At 34.5% G+C, this 23,154-nt stretch overlaps 1 pseudogene; it reads right to left on the bottom strand.

Moving 5' to 3' along the window:
• Positions 1-1,190: 1,190 nt before the first annotated feature.
• On the bottom strand, positions 1,191-21,930 carry LOC137839435 (G-type lectin S-receptor-like serine/threonine-protein kinase SD1-1; annotated as a pseudogene).
• Between the last annotated feature and the right edge of the window lie 1,224 nt (positions 21,931-23,154).

Below are 23,154 nucleotides of genomic sequence, written 5' to 3'. Positions count from 1 at the left end.
AGATTACGTTTCGAATGTTTCGAGGGATATTTTGATACGATTTCAATGCGCTTTAACGCGTTTAAAGTGCGGGAGGTGTTTAAAAAGGGCCTTGGGACGTTGGAAACGGGATCCCGAGTTTTGACCTAATTCACACAAAGTCACAAAAACCCTAGTTGTTTCACGGCGCACCCACTGTGCGCACAGGCAATTAGGGCAACACAACATTAGTTACTAAGTATTTTCGACCACCTTCAGAGCATCCAGTCACGGTGTTCCGATACGGAGGTGTGTCGTCTTTGATGTTTCTCGCTAGCTGACTTGATCATCGGAGTGCAAACGGCCGCGAGGGCACCCCTTTGTTCACTTCTTTTCAGATACTCATGAATGGAGCGGAACGAATGTGCACTTGCTCGTGAGGACAAGTCACGCATAAAGACGACCCTGGTCAATCGGCGAGAACATATACTATCAAAGTATATGTGTTGTTATAAGGTTCACATTCACATATTCTAGTACTTGACAGATTCATTTAGGAAAAAATCATTGACACTTAACAGAGCTTTTAAAAACCTCAACTTTATATGTGCTTTATTAGAGTTATAATAATACTAAAACTATTTTTTTTTAGTAAAATGACAATCATAAAACAATTAGGAGTATGTACCATTATAGAACAAGTAGTGATAAAAAAATAATAATCACGGAACACATTTCACTTGCTATTTTCATTTTTCGATTTCTTTTTTCATTTTTATTTTTCTCTTTTTTCAATTTCTCATATTTTTCTCTAAAGATATATTTCCTTCCTCCTTTTTCTTACACATTTCCATTTCCTAAGAGGGAGTGTCCAACAATTATACATACTAATCCACTAAGTAACTGTTTACACTGTAAATAGGTACGAATATATATACTCTGAATTAAAATAAGAATACTGAGAAAATTAATTTTTATATTCCAAAATAAGCAACTAATAAGGAAGCTCTTGTCTCTGAAAAATATAATGTAGCAGAACTATTTGTCCAAATATCATACACACTGATGATGAAAATTATCAACAAATAGTAGCATGGCATGATTCTAAAATTCTTATCTCACACTCAAACACTCAAGTTGAATAATGTTCTAGATATATGGTAGTACTTGCAGAGATTGGTGGTTCAAAAATATTTTGTACTTCCCATATCATTTATTTTATTTTAAATCATCTATCTTGTCTCAACCAATGTCTCAGACATTTCGTTGAGGGAATACGCATCACAATTTCTTGAGGAAAAGAATCTGTCGTGGTCGAATTATTTCTTCTTGTGTAAAATCCAGGTTCAGTTGGCTCAGGCAATAATTTTTCACTGTTCAACATGAAAACTACTAAAGACATGTTTGGCCTATCCTCTGGTCTTTGTTGTACGCATAACAAACCAATATGAATATATCTTAATATTTCAAATGGAACAACTGTAGTGTCCACTGAGTCATCCATTAGTTCCATTGACCTTTTTTCAATCCATAGTCTCCATGCCTATGAAAAGACAAATACATAAAACCCATTAATAGATAATTTTATTTTTCCATATTGGAAACTACTAACCAAGCAATGTTCATTGTTTCAAAATTCATTGCAAAAATTACAACAGAAAGGTTTAGTCTTTAATAGGGAAGACAAAAACCAGAAAATTACAGAAAGAAAATAAATATAGGTATAGAGTGTGTTTTGCGACTCCAAGAATGTTCATTTTTTCAAGAAGGATCAAAGTTTTATTATTCACTTACATATTTGATTCTTAACTTACATGTCCAAGAAGATTTAGCTGATTGTTTGCGTCACGAAATCCTCTATTCTTCCTCCCACTGATTATCTCCAATACAATCACCCCAAAGCTGAATACGTCTGATTTGACTGAAAATGAACCATGCACAGCATATTCAGGAGGCATATAGCCACTGAAAAAAAAACACATGACTCAACATGAGAATTTAGAATTGTTAGGAGAAAGAAAAAAACAAGCATAGAAAAACTTACTATGTTCCCATCACTTTATTTGTGTTTGCATCATCTTATCCAGGCCAAAAGTCCTAGCCATACCAAAATCTGATATTTTTTATTTCATATTACTGTCAAGAAGAATGTTATTAGTCTTGAGATCCCTATGAATAAAGAAGTCCTTTAGCAATTCCACCAATAATTTCAAATCTCTTAGCCCAATCAATTAATGTACTTCTTGTTGAATCTAATGAGAAAGTTCACTACCAAGTTAGCATGACAGTTTGATGGAAAATTTTACAAAATTGGAAAAACTAGATTCTTACAAAAGCCCCACCAAAAATAAAATAATCCAAGCTTCTATTTGGCATGAATTCATAAATTAGCATCTTTTCATCTTGCTGAATAGAACAACCAAGAAGGTTTACAAGATTGCGGTGTTGAACTTTTGCAATCAACATTACTTCATTTTTGAACTCTTCTAAACCTTGTCCCGAGGTTTTGGAAAGCCTCTTAACTGCAATTTCTTGCCCATCTGATAATATACCCTGACAATAATTTTGAAAACATTGAAGTTATTTCTGTGAAGAAGATGAATGGTAAGTAAAATCTATTTTCATACCTTGTACACTGGTCCAAATCCCTCTTGTCCCAATATGTTACTCTCAGAAAAGTTATTTGTAGCATTGGAGATGGATAAAAAGTCGAATATGGGTAAATCAATGTCATCCTTCTCATTCTTCTCCTTCTAGTAATTTGTTTCTGCTACTTAAAAATCTATCAGATGTTATGCAAAGCAAAAAATACAATAGAAAATAATTTTGTGTAAATTGTAACAAGAATTAACACTAGTGCAAAAAAAAGAAAAGGATACACTTTATTTAGTGCGGCTTTTGCGCTACCCGCTTTCGTAAAAAACGCGGTGGCATTTTTGAAATTATTATGATTTACGAATGCGGTTATTTGAATAGCCGCATTCGTAAATCAAAGCACTTGATTTACGAATGCAGTTATTTGTATAACCGCACTTGTAAATCAAAGCGCTTGATTTACGAATGCGGTTATTTGAATAACCGCATTCGTAAATCAAAATTCTTTGATTTACGAATGCGGTTTTACCTTTAACCGCATTCGTAAATCCTTTTTTACCCTAAATTTTGAAGCACGCCACACACAATTTCAAACTTTATTTCTCGTCTTTGCCTTCGTTTCGCATTCGCACTCTGAGTTCGTCTCCTTCTGCTGCATCTGCATTCCATTTGTGCAATGTAAGTTTCTTGAACTCTCTTTCTTCCTCTTCATCTTCACAAATATATGCATAAATGTTTTTCCTTTTTCTTATATATGTTTTTTTCCTTGCATTGGTGGTCTCGAAGCACTGTTTCGTTGGCTGACATTCGTTTTTCTTACATTGTTTGGTTTCTCGCATCGCTCAATACTCTTTCATTGTCTTCGTGGTTTCTTGTGGATTTTTTGGTTTGCTCCGTTGCTGCTTCCCTGTCCGCCGTCGCTTCTGCTGCCGCCACCGTTGTTGGCGCTCTCATGACTCTTCATCAACGTTGGATTTACACAAGATTAACGATGTTTTAAAATTTTTAATTTTTTTTAATGATTTGGCATATACAAGTGCGGTTAAAGCAAATAACCGCACTTGTAAATGGTATTTATAAATGCGGCTATATAGCCGCATTATTTCTTGATTTACAAGTGCGTGTTGATGGCTATAAAGCCGCATTTATAAATTCGAAATAGCTATATTTGTTTTATGTTTCTGCACTAGTGTAATCAGAACATAGAAATGAAGATTGGTTCATTATTGCTCAGTTTAAAGTAAAATATAACACAAATTAGTGTGGCAATATTTAATTATCATGAGCTCACCTGACTGCTTGAGATTCTTCCTCTTAATACAAAATATGATTCCAAATACTGCAACGGCAATGATGAATATAGTGCAGCCAACTACAATTCCTCCTTGTAAAACAAGCAATCACTCACACTTGAATTTTCTCTCTATTGAAAACACTCTTCTTTGAATTTCTCTCTATTGTATTTCTTTCTGTGGTGCATATTACAATTGAGAGAGCACCCTTTTTATAGGATTTAGGAAGCTCTTCTAGAAAAATCTTCATTATGGCCTTAAAACCCCACTAACAACATAATTAAAATCCCACTCCCAACTTTTGACCTTTTACATATCCAAACTCTCATTCTACTCTTTTCTAGTAACTTCTAACTTTAAAACCCACAAATTACATTAAAGTTTATTCAACAAAACTCCCCCATAAACTTAAATGTTTCTACCATCCATCATGCCAATCATCTTCTTGAATTTGTCGAAAAAGACTTTCGGTAGCGATTTTGTGAAGATATCTGCAACTTGATCCTGACTTGCCACATGCACCAATTTCACACTTCCTTTCTTCACATGATCACGAATAAAGTGAAAACGAACGTCAATGTGTTTGCTTCTTTCATGGTTCACTAGGTTCTTTGCCAACTCAATTGCTGATTTGTTGTCAACTTGAACCACGGTTGCACCTAGTTGCTTTAGCTCCATCTTGCTCAACAAGTTTCTAAGCCATATCGCATGACATACACACCAAGATGCTGCCACATATTCAGCTTCACACGTCGATAGCGTCACAATCGGTTGCTTCTTTAAAAGCCAAGAAGATGTTGTGTTCCCCATAAAGAATACATATCCCGGTGTACTTTTCCTATCATCTATGTCTCCGCACCAATCGTTGTCAGAGTAACTCACCAACTTGTAATCTTCTGCTTTTGAGTAGAACAATCCGAGTGATACAATACCTTGGATGTACCGTAGGACTCGCTTCAACGCCTTCTAGTGTGACTAAACCGGTTCCTCCACGAATCGACTTATGATGCCGACACTTAATTGAAGATCCGGCCTCGTGCATGTGAGATAACGAAGGCTTCCTACCAAACTCTGGTATCTACTTGCATCGACACGTTCTCCTCGATCGAACTTTGAGAGTTTTGCACCTGGTTCCATTGGTATTGATACTGGGTTGCAATTTTCCATCTTGTACTTCTTCAAAATATCCTTTGCATATGTCTCCTGTGATACAAAAATACCCGTCTCTTTTTGTCTAACCTCCAAGCCAAGGAAAAACTTCATCAATCCCAAATCTGTCATCTCAAATACCCGTCTCATTGTGCCCTTAAACTCTTCTATCATCTCATTATTGTTACCCATAAAAATGAGATCATCAACACAAAGAGCAACAAATATCATGTTACCTCCATTGTTCTTTGCGTAAAGAGCATGCTCGTAAGGACATTGCTTGAACCCGTTCTCCTTGAAGTATGTATCGATACGAGTATTCCATGCCCGCGGTGCTTGCTTCAACCCGTAAAGTGCCTTCTTCAATTTTAGCACCTTCTTCTCCTCTCCGATTTTCATGTACCCGGGTGGTTGTTCGATGTAGACTTCTTCTTCAAGCACACCATTCAAGAATGCCGACTTGACATCCATTTGAAATATCGGCCATTTAAATTGAGCCGCTTGGGAAATGAGCAATCGAATTGTCTCCATTCTTACAACGGGAGCAAACACCTCATCGTAGTCAATTCCCTCCTTTTGTTTGTAACCCTTCGCAACGAGTCGCGCCTTATACCTCTCTATCTCGCCTTGAGCATTCATCTTTTTCTTGAATACCCACTTCACACCAATGGGCTGACTTCCGTCTGGCAATTCTGTTAACTCCCATGTGTTGTTGCGGTTAATCGCTTTAATCTCCTTATCCATGGCAGTTTGCCACATCTTGTCTCGCACCGCCTCTTCAAAGCTGATATTTTCTGCATCTGCCAAAAGACATACAAGGTGTACCTCATTTGTCGAATCATACAAATCATGCAAACTTCGAATTTTAGGTTGTCGTGGTTCATCTTCATCATCGGTTGTTTCGGAGTTTATACTTGTCGGTGCAACTATTGATGATTCTCCAACTTCAATCATAACCTCTGAAGAATTGTTCCAATCCCACTTGCTTGTTTCATTTATTCGCACATCACGACTCACCATTACCTTCTTACTTATCGGGTCAAGGAGCTTGTATCCTTTTGTCTTCTCATCATACCCAATAAAAACATACCTTTTGCTTTTGTCTTCGAGCTTCGTTCTTCGTTGATCTGGTACGTGTGCATAAGCCACACTACCAAACACTTTGAGATGAGAAACTGTTGGCTTTTGTCCGCTCCATGCCTCTTGTGGTGTTTGATCATCTAACTTCACATGTGGACATTGATTTTGCACATAGATGGTGCATTGCACAGCTTCCGCCCAAAATTCTTTTGGCATCTTTTTGCTCTTAAGCATTGATCGAACCATGTCGAGAATGGTCCAGTTCTTCCTTTCGGCCACACCATTTTGTTGAGGAGTGTATGGTGTAGTTAGAAATCACCTTATGCCTTTCTCCTCGCAATACTCCATGAAAGTCGTTGAAGTATACTCGCCACCTCTATCAGATCGTACAACTTTGATCTGTCTATCAGTTGCCCTTTCCACCATCACCTTGAACTTTTTGAACACCTCAAATGCCTCGGATTTTTCTTTCAGAAAATAAACCCAAGTCTTTCGTGAGAAATCATCGATAAAGGTAATGAAATACCTTTTACCGCCGAAGGATTCTGGAGTAATTGGTCCACATATGTCGGTATGAATCAATTCAAGAGGTTGCTTAGCCCAATATTGAGCCTTCTTTGGAAACGAGGTTCTCACATGCTTGCTGAGCACACATTCTTCACAAAATTTTCCCTCGTAGTCCATGTTGGGTAGCCCGTGCACCATATTCTTCTTCGCTAACTCTTTTAGTCCACCATGATGTAGGTGACCAAAACGAAAATGCCACAACGATGCCTTGTCTTCTATGTTGACTTGCAAACATTTTTCTCGTATGCTTCTCAAATTCAGCATGTACATCCGATTTCTTTCCATCTCGATTCGAGCAACCAAACGCCCTTGCTTGTTCTTCAAGTGTAGTAGCCGATCTTTCAAAAAAATCGAGTAACCTTTCTCCGTGAGTTGCCCCATACTCAATATGTTGGTCTTGAGGTCTGGTACGTAATAAATATTTTGGAGTGACCCAATTAAGCCATCCTTTTGTAAGTAGCAAACCGTACCTCGCCCTTTGACCTCCACCTTTGATGCATCTCCAAATGACACATGACCATCTTCAACCTTTTGCATATCTTTGAATAGGTACTCGTGACCGCACATATGGTTGCTTGCTCCTGAGTCGAGGTACCACAGAGTGTCACACTGTTAATGTTGACTTCATCTTGAGCCATCAAGAGAACACCTTCATTCGTTTTGACTTCCAAGGCTAGGTTGGTTGTTTCTTCTATCTTTATATCGACACGACAATCTTTTGCAAAAAGCCCCACTTTAGCACAATTGTAACATTTGTCAGAGTTACCATCCTTCGCATAGTGACCATATTTGTGGCATTTGTAGCACTCGATGTTGGAATAATTCGATTGGCCACCTCTTCCTCTACCACGTCCTCTTCCACGCCAATTTGGTTGGCTCGACTGTTCCTTTTCCTTATAATACCCTTCATGGTTGCTGCCTTTTCCACCACGACTTCCACGACCACGCCCTCTATATTGAGAATTTTGATGATAGAGTACCTTTTCGTCTTTGATTGACGCCTTCGTTTGAAGTGCTTGCTCAAGTGTTTCCTCCTTCTTCTTCTTCTTTCGTTGCTCGTGTGCCTCGAGAGAACCGGCAAGCTCGTCGATTGTGAGTGTCGTTAGGTCCTTTGACTCTTCTATTGCGCACACAATACTCTCAAAATTATCGGTTAATGTTATCAAAATCTTCTCCACAACTCGTGCATCGGTCAACTTTTCACCATTTCGGTTAAGTTGATTCACCACAGTCTGTACACGCGTAATGTAGTCAGATACACTTTCCAACTCCATCATCTTCATGCTCTCCAACTCGCCACGAAGAGTTTGTAGACGCACTTGCTTAACTCGGTCAGCTCCTTTGAACACCTTTTTTAGGATGTCCCACGCTTCTTTTGAAGTAGTTGCACTGGCAATCTTCTCAAAGCCCGACTCATCAACCGCTCGGAACAACATGTATAGTGTCGCCTTATCCTTTGATCGCATCTCTTTCAACACCTTGGTTTGAGCTGCCATATAACCCGTGGTATTTGTTGGTTCTTCGAAACCTTCTTCGACCACCTCCCATGTATCTTGAGAATCAAGAAGAGCTTTCATTTGAATGCTCCAATTATCATATGTGGTCGCCTTCAATAACCGTGGTAGCGGTATTTGACCCATCACATTCGCCATTGGCTCTTGATACCAAATTGTAAAACAAGCAATCACTCACACTTGAATTTTCTCTTTATTGAAAACACTCTTCTTTTGCATTTCTCTCTATTGTATTTCTTTCTGTGGTGCATATTACAATTGAGAGAGCATCCTTTTTATAGGCTTTAGGAAGCTCTTCTAGAAAAATCTTCATTATGGCCTTAAAACCCCACTAACAACATAATTAAAATCCCATTCTCAACTTTTGACCTTTTACATATCCAAACTCCCATTCTACTTTTTTCTAGTAACTTCTAACTTAAAAACCCACAAATTACATTAACGTTTATTCAACACTCCTATCTTTCTATTGAAGGCGTGATCTAAAAGATTAAGAACTCAATCAAGTAATAATCAACAGTCACACAATCAAACTTTGGATAATTTACGAAACATAAAAACATAAATATGCAGAAATTTTAGTACAACTTAACCTTGGAAACATAATAAGTGTCAATATTTTATAGTTGAATTAAAAATCAATAAATTAGGGCAGAAAAGGTAAAACAGGAAACAGGGCATAATATGGGAGGAGGAAGCATTCAATAGGCACCATCTTTTTTGTTTAAGTAATGTATTAAAACGAGTCACAGATTAGTTTTGGTGAATCTGACCAAATATGTATAGAAGTACATAAAGAAACTATTTTGTTTGCAGCATAGTTAGTAGCGATAAATTCTACTTATACTATTCATTATCGAAAAATACTTAAGTACTCTCTTGAGATAATGGACCTTAACAACTTACACATATATTTTAAAAATTAACTTCGATTATCGTGTAAATCAACTTTATACTTAGTAACAGATATCAGTTAATTGAATATTTAGAAAAACTCAAAGGTCTATAAATACAATATAAGAGAATACTCATCTTAACTCAATATTTATTAACTCAATATTTATTGTTGGAAAAATTAAAACTAATTTTTCCTCCTTTGTGTAGATACAAAATGGAAATGGAGGATGGGGTCCTCAAAGGAAGGTCTTTGGAAGGATGTAATAGAATCAAAGTATGGGTCATGAAGGATGTAGTAGAATCAAAGTATGGGTCATGAAGGATGTTGAATCTAAACAGTTCTGGCCTAAATAGTCTTACACAAGGTGGTGGTCTAATTTAAGCAAAGTTTGCACCCCTGAGCAGGGGGACTTGTGGTTTAACTCAAATGTGGTATGGCAAGTGGGTTTGAGTCAAAGTTTAAATTGTGGGAAGATGAGTGAATAGATAACATTAAGATAAAAGAAAAATATCCTAGAATTTTTAATAACTCTTTGATCAAAGACAAAACAATAGAGAATTTTGGAAGATGTTCATCAAAGGGTTGGGAATGGGTGTTCAGCTGGAGAAGAGTTTGGTTTGAATGGGAAAGGACAATGCTAACAGATTTCATGGAATGTTTATCACTAGAAACATTGCTCCGTGACAGTGAGGATAAATGGCTATGGAGAGATTCTCCCACTAGCATATAAAATGTTAGCTAATAATGATTATGGGCAACCATCTGAAGCTATAGATTCACTAAGGGGTTAAAAGGTGACGCTTTCAGCCCAGTTCTTTACATGGAGGGCTATGTTGAATAGGATAGCAACCAAGCAAAAATTGTTTATAAGAGGTGTTCAGCTGGGGGATACTTTGTGTACTCTTTGTGGGAGGAAAGAGGAAACAACATCCGACATCCTTATATCTTGTAACATATCAAATGTTGTTTGGAATATGTGGTACAAATGGCTTGGGGTAAGTTTTGTGAATCAAAACGATATGATTAATAATTTTGACCATTTTTCTTGTATGTGTTTTAATAAAGAAGGTAACAGGTTATGGAAATATGTGTGGGCTTCCATCATTTGGTGCATATGGAAACATAGGAATGGTTTAGTTTTTAATCAAGATAGGATTAACACAATGGAGATTTTAACTATGGCACAGGCGCAGTCTTGGGCTTGGTTGAAACATAAGGTAAATAAAGATAACTTTTCCTATTGGGCTTGGATTTAACCTCACATCACTTGTATCAATATGACAACCAAATAGCTTTATTGTTTGTAATCTATTTGTCTAACAATAAGACCAAGGTTGTTTTTTCTGTTTTGGTGGTTATTGTTTGGTTTTAATAGGTTGAGGAAAACTATTCTAAAGCTATATAGGAAACGGGCTTGTGGTATGGGTAGGGAGCAACTCAGAATTGCTATGAAGGAAAGTATGAAGGCACACTGTAAGCAGCTGAAATAGAAGAAATGCAGTTTGAAAGTAGGAGAATGGTTTAGTCATGTGATGGAAAAGCTAGGTTTTATGCAACAGAAGACCAAATGTGATGTTATGCAGAACAAATTTTTAGTGGTGCAGGAAAGCAAATAGATATGAAAAATGTTACTTTGTAAGAAAGCAAGACATCCAGCTGGGGAGAATGTGTGTATATGGAAAGCAAGGAATGGGAAACAAAGCCAACAAAGCAGCCATGTTGACAAGGTGATGGTAACATAGAAGTTGGAAGGTTATTCTACAGAAAAGAAAAAATAATGGGAGACAGCATATACCGGTAAGTTCTCAAATCTTTTTTATAAGGCTGCAAAATTTTATATGTGGTTGTAGGAATGTGCTTTTTGTCAAATTCTTCTTATTAAAGAGAATTCAAATTCTGTTTTTAGTTTTGTGGTGTTATAACGATGCAAACCAGTGCTTTGCATTACTTGTTGTACAAAGTCTTTTGAAGGGGTCTCTTTATATGATTTATGCAGTTGTAGCTTTTGTTTATGCCAAGTAATATAGGCATTGCCTAGTCTGGTATGTGTAAGAGTAGGAAAACAAAAGTTTATAAAGGGTTGGGACACCTCTAAAGTGTTTCTTTTTATTTATTTTATTCATTGCTGATAAAAAAACAAAATGGGCACTTAAGCGGACAAAAGAAAATAGAAAAAAACATAGTAATAACATCAAGAATTTTTAACGTGAGAAAACCTTCTCAACTTGAGAACTATAAACCACGGGACGTAGTCTAGAAAATGTTTTCACTATGAAAGTAGGATTACAATATTTGTTTCTCTCACTCTATGAAGGGAATACCTAATCTCACCCAACAAGTATGGAATACAATGTCTCTATAGCCTCTCACTAGGATTTATAATCTGACACTATTGTGGATATCAATTCTCTCATTTATTCTCTATGTTTCTCTTCTCACTTGCTTACATTTCTCTTCCTCACAAGTTCCCTTTATATACAAAATGAGAGAAAGGTTTCACCAAAAAGAGATAATGATAATTAATGCTTCTCACATTTTCAAGATACCTTGAAAGCTATCTTCAACTTTCTAGGTTGAACTTCATAGTCTTGAAGAAGTATATAATTCCAAGACATTGGAATGTCCATCATTGAATATATTCAATGGATTAATTACCAAGATTCATTGGTCATTGTCTCCCATTTAACTAAGGATGGATTCCCTACAAATCTCCCCTTTCATGACTTAATTTAAGGGTATCACTAATTCAACTCCCCTACAACAGTTTGTTATCTTTTTAACTGAAATTGCCTTGGTCAACATGTCAGACCAGTTGTCATCTGTATGATCCTTCTCTAACTAGAACTCCTCATCCTCCAAAGCATTTTGTACCTAATGATAACGATAATCAATGTGTTTTGTCCGAGAATGAAATGTAGGATTCTTAGCTAGGTGGATTGCACCCTTTCACAACAATTTGAGCTTTGTACCTTGTTCTTGAGCTTCCTTATTCATTTTAAGCCTGTACACCCATTTGTTATTCAAGGCTTTTCTTCCTTTAGGTAGCTAGACCAGATCATAAGTATGGTTCTTATGTAAAGAGTTCATCTTTTCTTCCATGACTTTAATCCAATCTCCTCTCTCAGTTGACTCCGTAGCCTCTTAGAAGTTTTTAAGTTCACCATTATATGTTAAAAGTAATATAATCTTCTTTAAGATACTTTGATGACAACATTCTTCTTCTTTCATAGCATCTCAATTCAACTTGCATTTGTTGCTCCATTGGCTCGAGTTCTTGTTGTATTTGAGGGTCTGAAATTATCTAATCATGATCTGGTTGTTCATCAGTCTGGTCAGGAACTCGCTGAGAAGAATTTGTCTATTGGTCTATCTGATCAAGATCTATAAGGAATTTCCACCCTTAAATAAATGTGAACTTTGGACGTGCACTGATTTGTCTTTTGAATACCTTTGATTGTGTGATCCTCAAAAAACACAACATCTCTACTTGTAACAGTTTTCTTATTTATAGGATCCCACATTCTGTACCCAAATTCATCTTTTGGAGACCCAAGGTGATGGAGGACCATCCAAGCCACCATACACAAGAATAAAGACAGAAGAACTATCTATATAAATAGTAGAATATTCATGTATAGGACTTGTATTTTCAATTACTTTCAAGAGTATTTTGTAGATGAATTAAAGACACTCTAAAAGCCTTCACTTATCACACAAGCAAGGGTCCTTAAAGCATCTTAAGAGGACATACACGTCTCTTCTTAAGCCACCAAATCTCACCATAGTTAAGCTTACTTAACTAGGGTTATGGTAGCTTAAGGAGCAATCTACCCTCACTTTTGTCATTTATAAATACCTTACATAAAAATTTTGTATCTAGATTTGACATATATTGAATGAAGTATTCTTAATTAAAAAAACTCATTATCTCCCAAATCTATCTTTGCTAGTAAGCCTAAAAGGCCTAGTGAACCTTGGAAGGTTGGCCACACCTTCTTCCCCTCCATTGCACTCAACATTGCCGAAACCCTTGCCTCACCATTGCCTCGCGGTTCTCTTCCTTTTCCAAAGCCTTTCGCTGCCTCATTCCATTCCAATCAACAATCAAGAACTTGGATTACATCAGGTGGATCATAGCACACCAAGATCTGGCCAAGCTAAGCCAAGTTTTTGCAAAAAAAATTTGTTCAGCTTTGTGTTTGTCACAGTTTCCATTTGTTCTTGATTCTTTGTCTTTGTATCTTTATCATCTACCGTTTACTTTTGTTTCCACTATTTTCTTTACATTTTCCACTATTTTCTTTACAGTTTCCACTGATTAAAATCCATTTTTCACCGTTTAATTTGAGTACAACTTGCATCCAAAGTTTCCTTTGTTGTTCCGTTGCATAACCTAATGTGTTGTTTATTGTTCTTCCGTTTTCTTGCTGATTTCTTTGTTTTAATTGGTTAGTTTTGTCTCATTGTTGTGTTACACCGTTTATCTCACTTTTGTGTGCCTTTCCTTTGATTTCCTTATTGTTTGTTCAGTTCAATTTGTGCCAATTTGTTCACACACCATCCGCACCAAAACCTGTCAAAACCAGGGGTGTTCTTGTTGTTTTCTTTACTTATACTTCTATTTCTTGATAAGTCTTGTGTTTAATTCATTTTTGTGCACACTTAGGTGTTCTCTTGTGTTTCTACTAGTCGCATGTCCATTGTCACATTCCAATTTTGTTTAATCTTGTCAAATTTCATTGTGTGTTGTTGTTGCATGCAAGCTGTTTGATATTTGGTTTAGTGCACATCAATTGTTTGCTCAAAGTTCTGTTGCTTTTTGCATCAATTTTTGTGTGCAATTTGTGTTACCTACATCTAAGTGTCATACCTTGCCATTGATTCCTTGGTGATTCCTTGCATTGTTTCCTACTTTATGATTTACTTTTAGTTTGCACAATTTATCTTGATCTCATATTATCACCAAAACTTGTGAAATTTTTTTGTGTAACACCATTAACATGTTACCTGTATTCAGTAAAAAAGGAACTTCCAAATTGTACCTACAAATTTTTTTTATAAATTTCAAAAGTCAGGACGTTTTTATGTTTGAGAACCTCTTTCAGTGCTAGTTTTGCTCTTAGTTTTAAATTTTTTGCACCTAATTCCCTTGATGTTTTATCCTGGACCTTTTACCATATCTTGTTTAATATGTTACCAATCTCCAGATAAAATTTCAACTTCAAATTCGTTGTATCAAAATTACCATAATTCTTACACTTTTAGTGGCCATTCCTAAAACCTACTTTCACTTTTAGTCCACTTTGCTTGCGATTTGTGTGCCCTTGTTGCATTTATTTCTTCGTGATTACTGAACCAATTGGCCTCAAATTTATGCCATATTGTTCATCATTGAGTGTAGTTTTACCATAAAAATTTCAAAAAACTGCTTTGTAAATTAATTTATATAACTTTTGGAACAATCCCTGTCAGTTTCTCTAGATTTTTGGTTTTTAATCTTTTCTGGAGTTTTTCTTAGGTCCTTTTGATGGTGCTTCCTTTTCTTGGTTGCCTTAATTTTTGTATTGTCTTCTCTTGGATCTTTGTTCTGGTTTTTTACAACTTATCTCCTTTAAGTTTAGCTTTTCCACAAAATTTAGTTTTTCTTGCTTTCTTACTTGGATTCCTACTTTTGTGTTTAGTAAGTTTGTGATGCTTGAAAGGTGTTTCAAGAAGTGGGGTGGCCCCAATCTCATGAGGCTTCTCCTTGGTTATATAGACTTACTATCAAGAAGAGAAAGATGGATCCCAGAGAAATTTTCAGCATACTTCAGTTCAAAGGACATAATTTTGTGTTGCATTTAATTTTTTTCCTCAAGTATTAGTTTTCATTTCTTTGTTTGGGAAAATGTTGTGTTAAGAAATCTCACTGAACTTTGTAATAGTATTCGTGCATTAGTCTGGTAGTATGCCAGTGAAGTCTTTGTGTTCTCTGCATTATCACCATAGGTCTTGAACTAACGTTTACATTTCTTCTTGCTATCTTTACAATTTCCTTCTTTTATTTCTTTTCTTGTGGCTAGATAAACCTTTCTTTGGTTTTTAAAAGCATTTTCATATCTACATATTTGTTTTCATGTTTTCTAAAATTGTTTTGAAGTTTTCTTTTGGAAAATTTTGTGAGATACATTTAAGGTAAGCTCTGGCTAGGAAAGCCTTGGTACTTAAGAAGTCCATATGACTTACCTCGCTTTCCTGGGAATGAACTTGAAACTTTCTCACTTTTGCTTCCTTTACTAAACTTCACCCATAAAATTGTTTTAAACAAAATCACTATAATTGATTTCTTTCTAACAGTTGTGAAAATTTTATTTACAATCAACCATGAGTGGACCATTTTATCAGTTTGGTGTTCATGGCACTATAAATGCTCAAACTCCAATAGATATCCGCTCACGACTAGACCAACAAACTCAAAATGTTTCTGAGATAAAAGAACTCCTTATACAATATAAACAACATCAAGAAAGTCAAATACATAGGTCTAGGAGTATATATGGAGACATTTCACATCGACCTAGGAGTGGACATGGGGAAGGTTATTATCCAAACACTAAACCTTATAAGCAACCATATTCTCCATGTAAAGAGGTATCCTATAATACCTATACCGTGAATTAATATTTTAACTCCTCCTACCCTAGGACGGATTACAAAAGGAAAGGTTAATCATCCAAATCACACTTTAGGGAGAAGAGTTCTAAAAAAGTTTCTTTTTTTATCCTATTGTACCATCTTAAACACTTGAAACTTCTTTTCCTTCTCCCTCTCTTATATTTAATAAAGATATTCTACCTATATCTCCATATCCTGAGTTTTTCTTATTATAGTCGGGAACAACAATTTTTTGAATGTTCTTCCACTAACACAGTTTGTTCCACACATCATGATGATAACAATTCCATTGATACTGGCCTTTCTTTCCATGAAAAGGAAATATTTGACATTCCAGTTTTGGAATCTACAAACGAAACCAAACTCAAAGAAAATTCTTTGTCTAGAGCTTAACTAGACATTAAAAACTCTTTCTCCTTAGACCAATCTTGTGAGGAGTTACTTGATGCCAATCTTTTCTTTGGACCCATTTCCAATGAGAAGAGCGAAAAGGAAAAATCAAGAGCGATAGAGAAACTAGACAAGATAAAGAATTTTTCTGAAGAGTTGACAACAGAAGAATCTCCATCCCTAAAAACTCAAAAGGAGGTACCTAACCTTATAGAGACACTAACCACACAATCTCCTACAACTCTAAGATATGCTAAACCAAAAATTAAGATATCTTCTAAATAGTTTATTAACATTGAGCATAAAGGAGAGGAGTCTAATACTAGTATTGTTCATGTTACTTCCAATGACTTTTCCCTTGATTCCAATATTTTGTTTCAAAATGTTAATCAACTTCATACTTTCCATAGAGAAAATGATTTTCATCATACTTGTCACATTTTCAAAGGTTTTCTCTTATGGATAGTTATCTCTGTATACCTTTGCTTATTCAAATATTGAAATACAACATAAATACCCTTTTTCCATCATATAAAATCTTTTCCTTCAAAATGATGGGGATTTCGTTGTGACTCAACAAGTAAAAGTCAAGCCTTTTTTAGGACATTATGATAAAAAAACGTTTTAAGTCCCATTATCCCTATAGAAGTTTGTGAGTTTTTATTAGACAACCCTGAGAATTTTTCAAGTACATTTTTTTACAAGGGTTGTTTTCCTAAAATTACTTTCACTAACAAATGAAATAACTTTGTGACTAGTTTTCCTTTTGAAAATCTTTTGTCTAAAGCTAGCCAATATTTTGTTCAAACATCTTGTGAAGACTTGCTAGTAATAAAACAACACGATCAAAAGTTTAGGCAATTTCATGAGATAGCAAAACTGAAAACTCAAAATAAAAAAAGTACTCCTTACATCTATTCTATCAACCTATTAAGAAAGAAGTACCTTACCATTGAACCAAAGTACATGTTTTCCATTTTTCTTCTTCCTTTTATTGTCCATATTTCTTTCATGTTAATTTTTTATTGTTTTTATAGGGACATTTTTAACCCTAGACAAAACAACAAATTTTTTCCTATATCTCTTAACCACAAAGAGGTTCGAGAGGATACTAGTAAACTAAACAAAACTTGATCAAGAAAATATTAAAATTCAAAAACCACATAAATTAGATGACCATATTACCTCAACCCAGAGAATATTTTGCATGTTTGTGTCCCTTAATCGAGGAAATTCTTCTTCCTATTCTAGTTCTTCTTCTTCTACATTATTTTTTCCTTTTCCTATGGTGTTCCCTTTACCCGCTTTACGTAATAAGAACCATCATAAAGGTACCATACAAAATACTTTTTTTGTTTTCGGTTTCTACATCCATCCACTTCTATTCATTTGCATTCTTCTTATGTTTGTTGTCTTTTCCAAGTCTCTTATGAACTTCTTTGTTACAATAATAACATATTATTGTTCTTGTGAGATTGCGATCGGCATTTGACTTTGTTTTTATTTCTTACACGAGATTTCTCTTATTTCACTTCTTCCTTGTTTCTCTATAACATTTGCTTCAAATTAGAAATTTGTACTTCTTTCTTTCCTTCTGGATTCTTCATTCAACAGATTGTCTAAAACGGTGTCCATTGAGATCTTCCTATATGGGACTGAGTTGTTGAGCATGACCACCAGCGTGTCCCAAATTTGAGGCAACTAATTGAGTAGCAAAAGTACTTGCAACTCATCATCAATCTCCATATCTATCTTTGTAAATTGATTAGCAAGATCCTTTAATGAATTTAAGTGCTCCATCATACTTTGACCATCCTTGTAGTCAAGTTTCATTAGTCTTCTTATAAGAGATACTTTATTTCTTGGAGTTTCTTTTGAATCATACATTTAAGTTTTGACCACAACTCATAAGCATTTGTGTATGTGGACACATGCTCAAACAAACTTCTATCAATATACTTTCGAATCATTGCAACAAATTTTCGATTCAAAAGTTCTTAAACTTTGTCATTCTTGCCTTCTGGCTTGTCTTTTCAAGAAATGGACTCGTGCATATCCTTACGGTGTAAATGATCCTCCATCATGGGCTTCCAATAGGAATAGTTGTCTACTATCAACTTGAACATGTATCCATTAGTAAAGAATCCTTCCATCTTGTATCAGATCTCTGATACCACTCACTGGTGCAGAAAGGAAAAACAACGGCAGTTATTTTCAATTTAAAACGGCGGCTATATAGCCGCATTTGATGTACACGTAGTCTTAAATCGAAGAGATAAGAAGGCGACTATTTAGCCGCATTCGTAAAATTGATTTATAAATGCAGCTATTTACCATAGTCGAATTTATAAATCGCATTTACGAATGACATTTAGGGTTTCTTTTCTTTTTTGCTGTTGTTTGGGTTTCTAATCAAAGTTCTCAACATGTCATTATTGAACATGTCATTAAGGTGGCAACAACGACGAGGAAGGCACAATAGAGAGCAAACAAAAACTTTTCCAATGAAACAGTGACCTTAGCAATGGCATAAGAGAAAACATAAGAGAAACAGAAAACATACAAAAATCAATGGTGAAGAAGAAGAGAGGAAGACAATGCTTACTAATGGCACGAAGACAATGCAAAGAAGAGATAAAGAAATGAGGAAGCATAGTTAATGGAAGAAGCACAAAAGAGAAACGAAGCGCGAGAGAAAGGAGAGTATGAAAACGTAAGTGGCGCGCTTCTGAGTTAAGGTAAAAAAGGTTTTAAGAATGAGGCTATTACAATTAGTTGCCTTCTTAAATCAAGTTAGTTTCAAAAACGCATTAAATAATGGGTCGTTGTTTTAAACTTTTGTACTAGTGACTGTTGGGAAAATCATAACTAATTCTCCCTCCTTTGTGTAGATACAAAATGGACACTTGCAAAAACAATAAGCAGAAAAAAGAAAATAGAACAAAATAGAGTAATAACACCGAGTATTTGTAACGTGGGAAAACCTCCTCAACTTGAGAAGTAAAAACCCACGAGACCTAGTCCAAAAAATGTCTTCACTATGAAAGTAAGATTACAATATCGGTTTTTCTCACTTTATAAGGGTAACACTCAATCTCACCCAACAAGGATGAAATATAATATCTCTCTGCCTCACTAGGATTTTTAATCTCACACTATGGTGGATATCAATTCTCTCATTTAATATCTATGTTGCTCTTCTCACTTGCTTGCATTTCTCTTCCTCACAAGTTTCCTTTATATAGAGAAGGAGAAAAAGGCTTCATCATAAAGAGATAATGGATAATTAATGCTTCTCACGTATATAATTTCAAGACATTGAAATGTCATCATTAAATATATATTCAATGAATCAATTACCAAGATTTATTGATAATAGCCTTCCATTCATTTGATTAAGGAGAAATTCTCAACACTTATTACTCACTTTATTACTTATCTATCTCTAAGCTCTTAGTGAATTAAGCATTAGAGAATCTTCTATCATTATCATTGAACTATCATTCGATTTCATCATTGAAGCTAAGTAGCGCTTCAACGAAAGGTAAATAAACTAGTATAGGTTGTACATTCACAATTCCAATTCATTTTCGGTAATAACACTATTATTTGTATCTTAATGGATAATACTTATTTTTGTGAAACCTATTCTCTATTATATATTGGGGGTATACTTATTTAACTATTTTTTTTAAGGAATTGGGTTACGAGTGATAAACTTTTCGGATGGTGGGATCTACCCATTTTGCAGAAATAGGTTTACATTTAAAAAATATATATATTTTTCCTCCTTTGTGGAAGTGAAACCTTTTTAAGGGATATGTGTCCTTTCAAATTGAAAGAAAAAAAAAAAGAGCTTTAAAAGAAAATGATAGAAATATAACGATTTAAGCTGTTTCTAATTTTTATTTAAAATATTTGTTATTTTATTTACATGTATATTTTATTTTGTTTTCTTAGAAAATAATTTCAAAATCATCACATTTAATTTCTATTATTTTTCTACTCCTCTACTTTTCTTCTTCCTTTTTTATAGTAGTTTTAGATTTTTTTTGTGTCCGTTATTCGATTTCAGCGGGTGTGTTTCTCAATTTAATTGAAACTTATTTACCAACGTGAAATGTCTTAAATATATTTTAAAAGGTTTGTTGTCATTAGAAGATTATAATAATTCTAATAAAATTAGAATTAATATATGACTTAAATTTAAAGTTGATAATCTTCTAACCATAAAAATTATTTATATATAAATTATATATTAAAAGGTAAATTTATTATATATGTAACCGTTATTTTTAAAAAGAGATTAATTATTTTAAAATAAAAATAAATTATTTATTTTATTAAATAAATGAATAAATATTTTTTTATTTAAAGATGAATAAGTACACTTTTTTTTCTTTTGATAAAAAATATTATTATTATTATAATAACTATTGAAATAAAAATATGTTATTATATTTGTTATCATGTTATTATAAAAATATTTTTTTAAATGATTATAAAATAAATAATTTTTTAATTTTGTTGTATGCAAATTTTTTATTGTCTAGGTGATTTTTTATTGGAAAGGATTATTTGAATTTAAAAAAAAAGTTATTTAAAGTATAAAATTGTAAGAAATTGAATTCTTTGTTTTTTTTTTCAAATTTAAACTTTTTAAAAAAATTTAAATTTAAATAAACAATTATTATATTTATTATATTTTAATATTATAAAGGATAAATTAAAAAACGAAATATATACATCAAAAAAGGAAATCCCTTTGTTTATATTGTTATAGATAAATAAATAATTAGTTTCAATAAAATCTACAAATATTTGATATTCCTCATTTGCATATATTGCTAAAAAATTAAATTAGCACACCCTCTGTATATCTTGTACCGTACCCATATTTTCATTTCAAAAAAATTGCCGTACGCTTACTGCACCGACATAACTTTGTATTTCAGTGAAGGAACCTGATAAACCAATTAATTACCACTACAAGCACGGTAGATCTTCACGAAAAGACGATAGATTTTTGTTAAGAATGAATTGTAAAATTGAAAGTAACTTGAAATTTTGAAGTTGTAATTCGCAGATAAAAATCTTGTCCACCCTGTGCTAGTACCCCGATGTCAACAATGTCATGAAACCAATGCAAGCAGCCACTTCCCTGGACACTGATATTCAGTTGAGCATATGCAGTACAAGAGCAGTTGCTCAAGCACAATTTCTCGCATTCCCCAAGACTAATACTCTTATCATACCAAGAAGAAGATGTATCTGGCAATTTCATTCCCTCGTACCTCTGAAATTTATCTCCCTTGTTACAGTCCAGAGGTGTAGTTCGATCACAGGTTGAATCTGCAAAGTTGGATTGAAACCCACTCAAGCATTCACAGTGTTGATTGATGTGCTCCACTCACATTGCATATATACCATATCTCTCACACTCATCAAATGAACCAGGGTATTGCGTATCCCATCTTTTTGTCTCATCTGACCATATTAAACGCACTTGATACCCTTCTGGGATCAATCTGCTTCTCAGCTTAGTTTAACTATTCAAGAGTTGAATCTGATAGAAGATTTCATCTTCATTCATAACAAAAAAGGATTTGATTAATGGGTCAGTTATTTCTCCAGGTAGTCCTGTGATACTAAGACCATTCCAAGAGCCTGGTCTATAAACTACGTAATCACTAGGCTCCTTTGTGATGACTAGTTGAGGAAGGCCACGAGTATCAACACCAAATACGAATTCACCTGGAGTAGGATCTTTGAAGGATTTCCATGATCTTAGAGCTCGATGATGACCAGTTTTGAAGTTCGTTCCAAGTTTCATTCCTGGAAGAAAAGTATCATGGGTAATCAAAGCTTTGCCATAAAAAGTTGTTGTCGCCATCTTTCACAACCATATTTCCTGATTCCAACAACTCCACCGCAACTGGTTTGCTTGGTGTGTGTGATGATGCATTTGAGAACCATATTTTGGCTCCTGTGCCATCTTTGATACTGAGAAACCCTTCATCACCGTCTACTTCTAAGACTCCGGAGTGGTCTTGAAGTGGTGTTTCTTTGTTGGCCACCCAAACAACTGTTCTGGGGGATATGTTTTTGTACCAAATTCCTAGGTAACGGCTACCGGAATTTTCAAGGCTGAAGAATCCTGCTTCGAAGGTTCCATTTGTTGAGACAAGAGTTACATTCTCATTCACAGGATCTCTCACGGGTTGGGTGGGAGTAATCATCTCCAAAGTGGAGGACAAGGTTATCAAAGAGAGGAACAAAACGCACAAACCAAACATGTCAAAGCACTCCATTGATTTTGGTACGATTTTTATCATAAACAAAGTGGTTGGGTCTGAACTCGGTGATGGCTAGTACATGACCGAAGAATAACAAATTGACTTTTCAATTGACACTTCTTTATAAAACCTTATCTTGATCCCAAAATATCATAAGTCATATGGTGTGTACTCTAGTGAGGTTGAGTGAGGTTGAACTTACTCTAGCAAAACCATATGACTTCTGATATTTTGGGATCAAGATGTAAGGCTTTATAAAGAAGTGTTAATGAAGGTCAACTTGTTATTCTTGGGTCATTTCCTTCCTGGTACTATGTTGTGATGGGTCTCTAGAAAGCATGGGTCATGTTCATGATGTAAATTTGGACTATTATGCTTGCAATATGGAATTGAAAATATCCAAGAAAGTTTTTCCCAACTGGTATCCTACAAATGTCAAAAAGAAGTATTCCTGACAGTGTTGGTGTTGTTGGCATGGCTGGTACCTTCAGTTTTCAAGTTTGAATTATAAATTTTAATATATGATGTTAACTTTCGTGTATATTGTATATTTTACATTATCAATTACTTACAATTAATTATATAAATAGGATTTCTCTCTTTAATTTTCTTTCATTTTTTTACTATTTTATTCTTATATCAATATTTTATTTTATTTTATTATTATGGACATTGTGTTATTTCCTATTTTTTCAAAATTTTTAAATATTTAAACCTTAAAGTCTTTTCGAAACACTTCAAAATTTTCAAATTTTAATATT

This window comes from Phaseolus vulgaris, chromosome 3, assembly GCF_000499845.2.
Source record: "Phaseolus vulgaris cultivar G19833 chromosome 3, P. vulgaris v2.0, whole genome shotgun sequence".
Classification (NCBI taxonomy): domain Eukaryota; kingdom Viridiplantae; phylum Streptophyta; class Magnoliopsida; order Fabales; family Fabaceae; genus Phaseolus; species Phaseolus vulgaris.
Note: the sequence above shows the minus strand (reverse complement) of the source record. Positions and strands in the feature narration are given on the sequence as shown.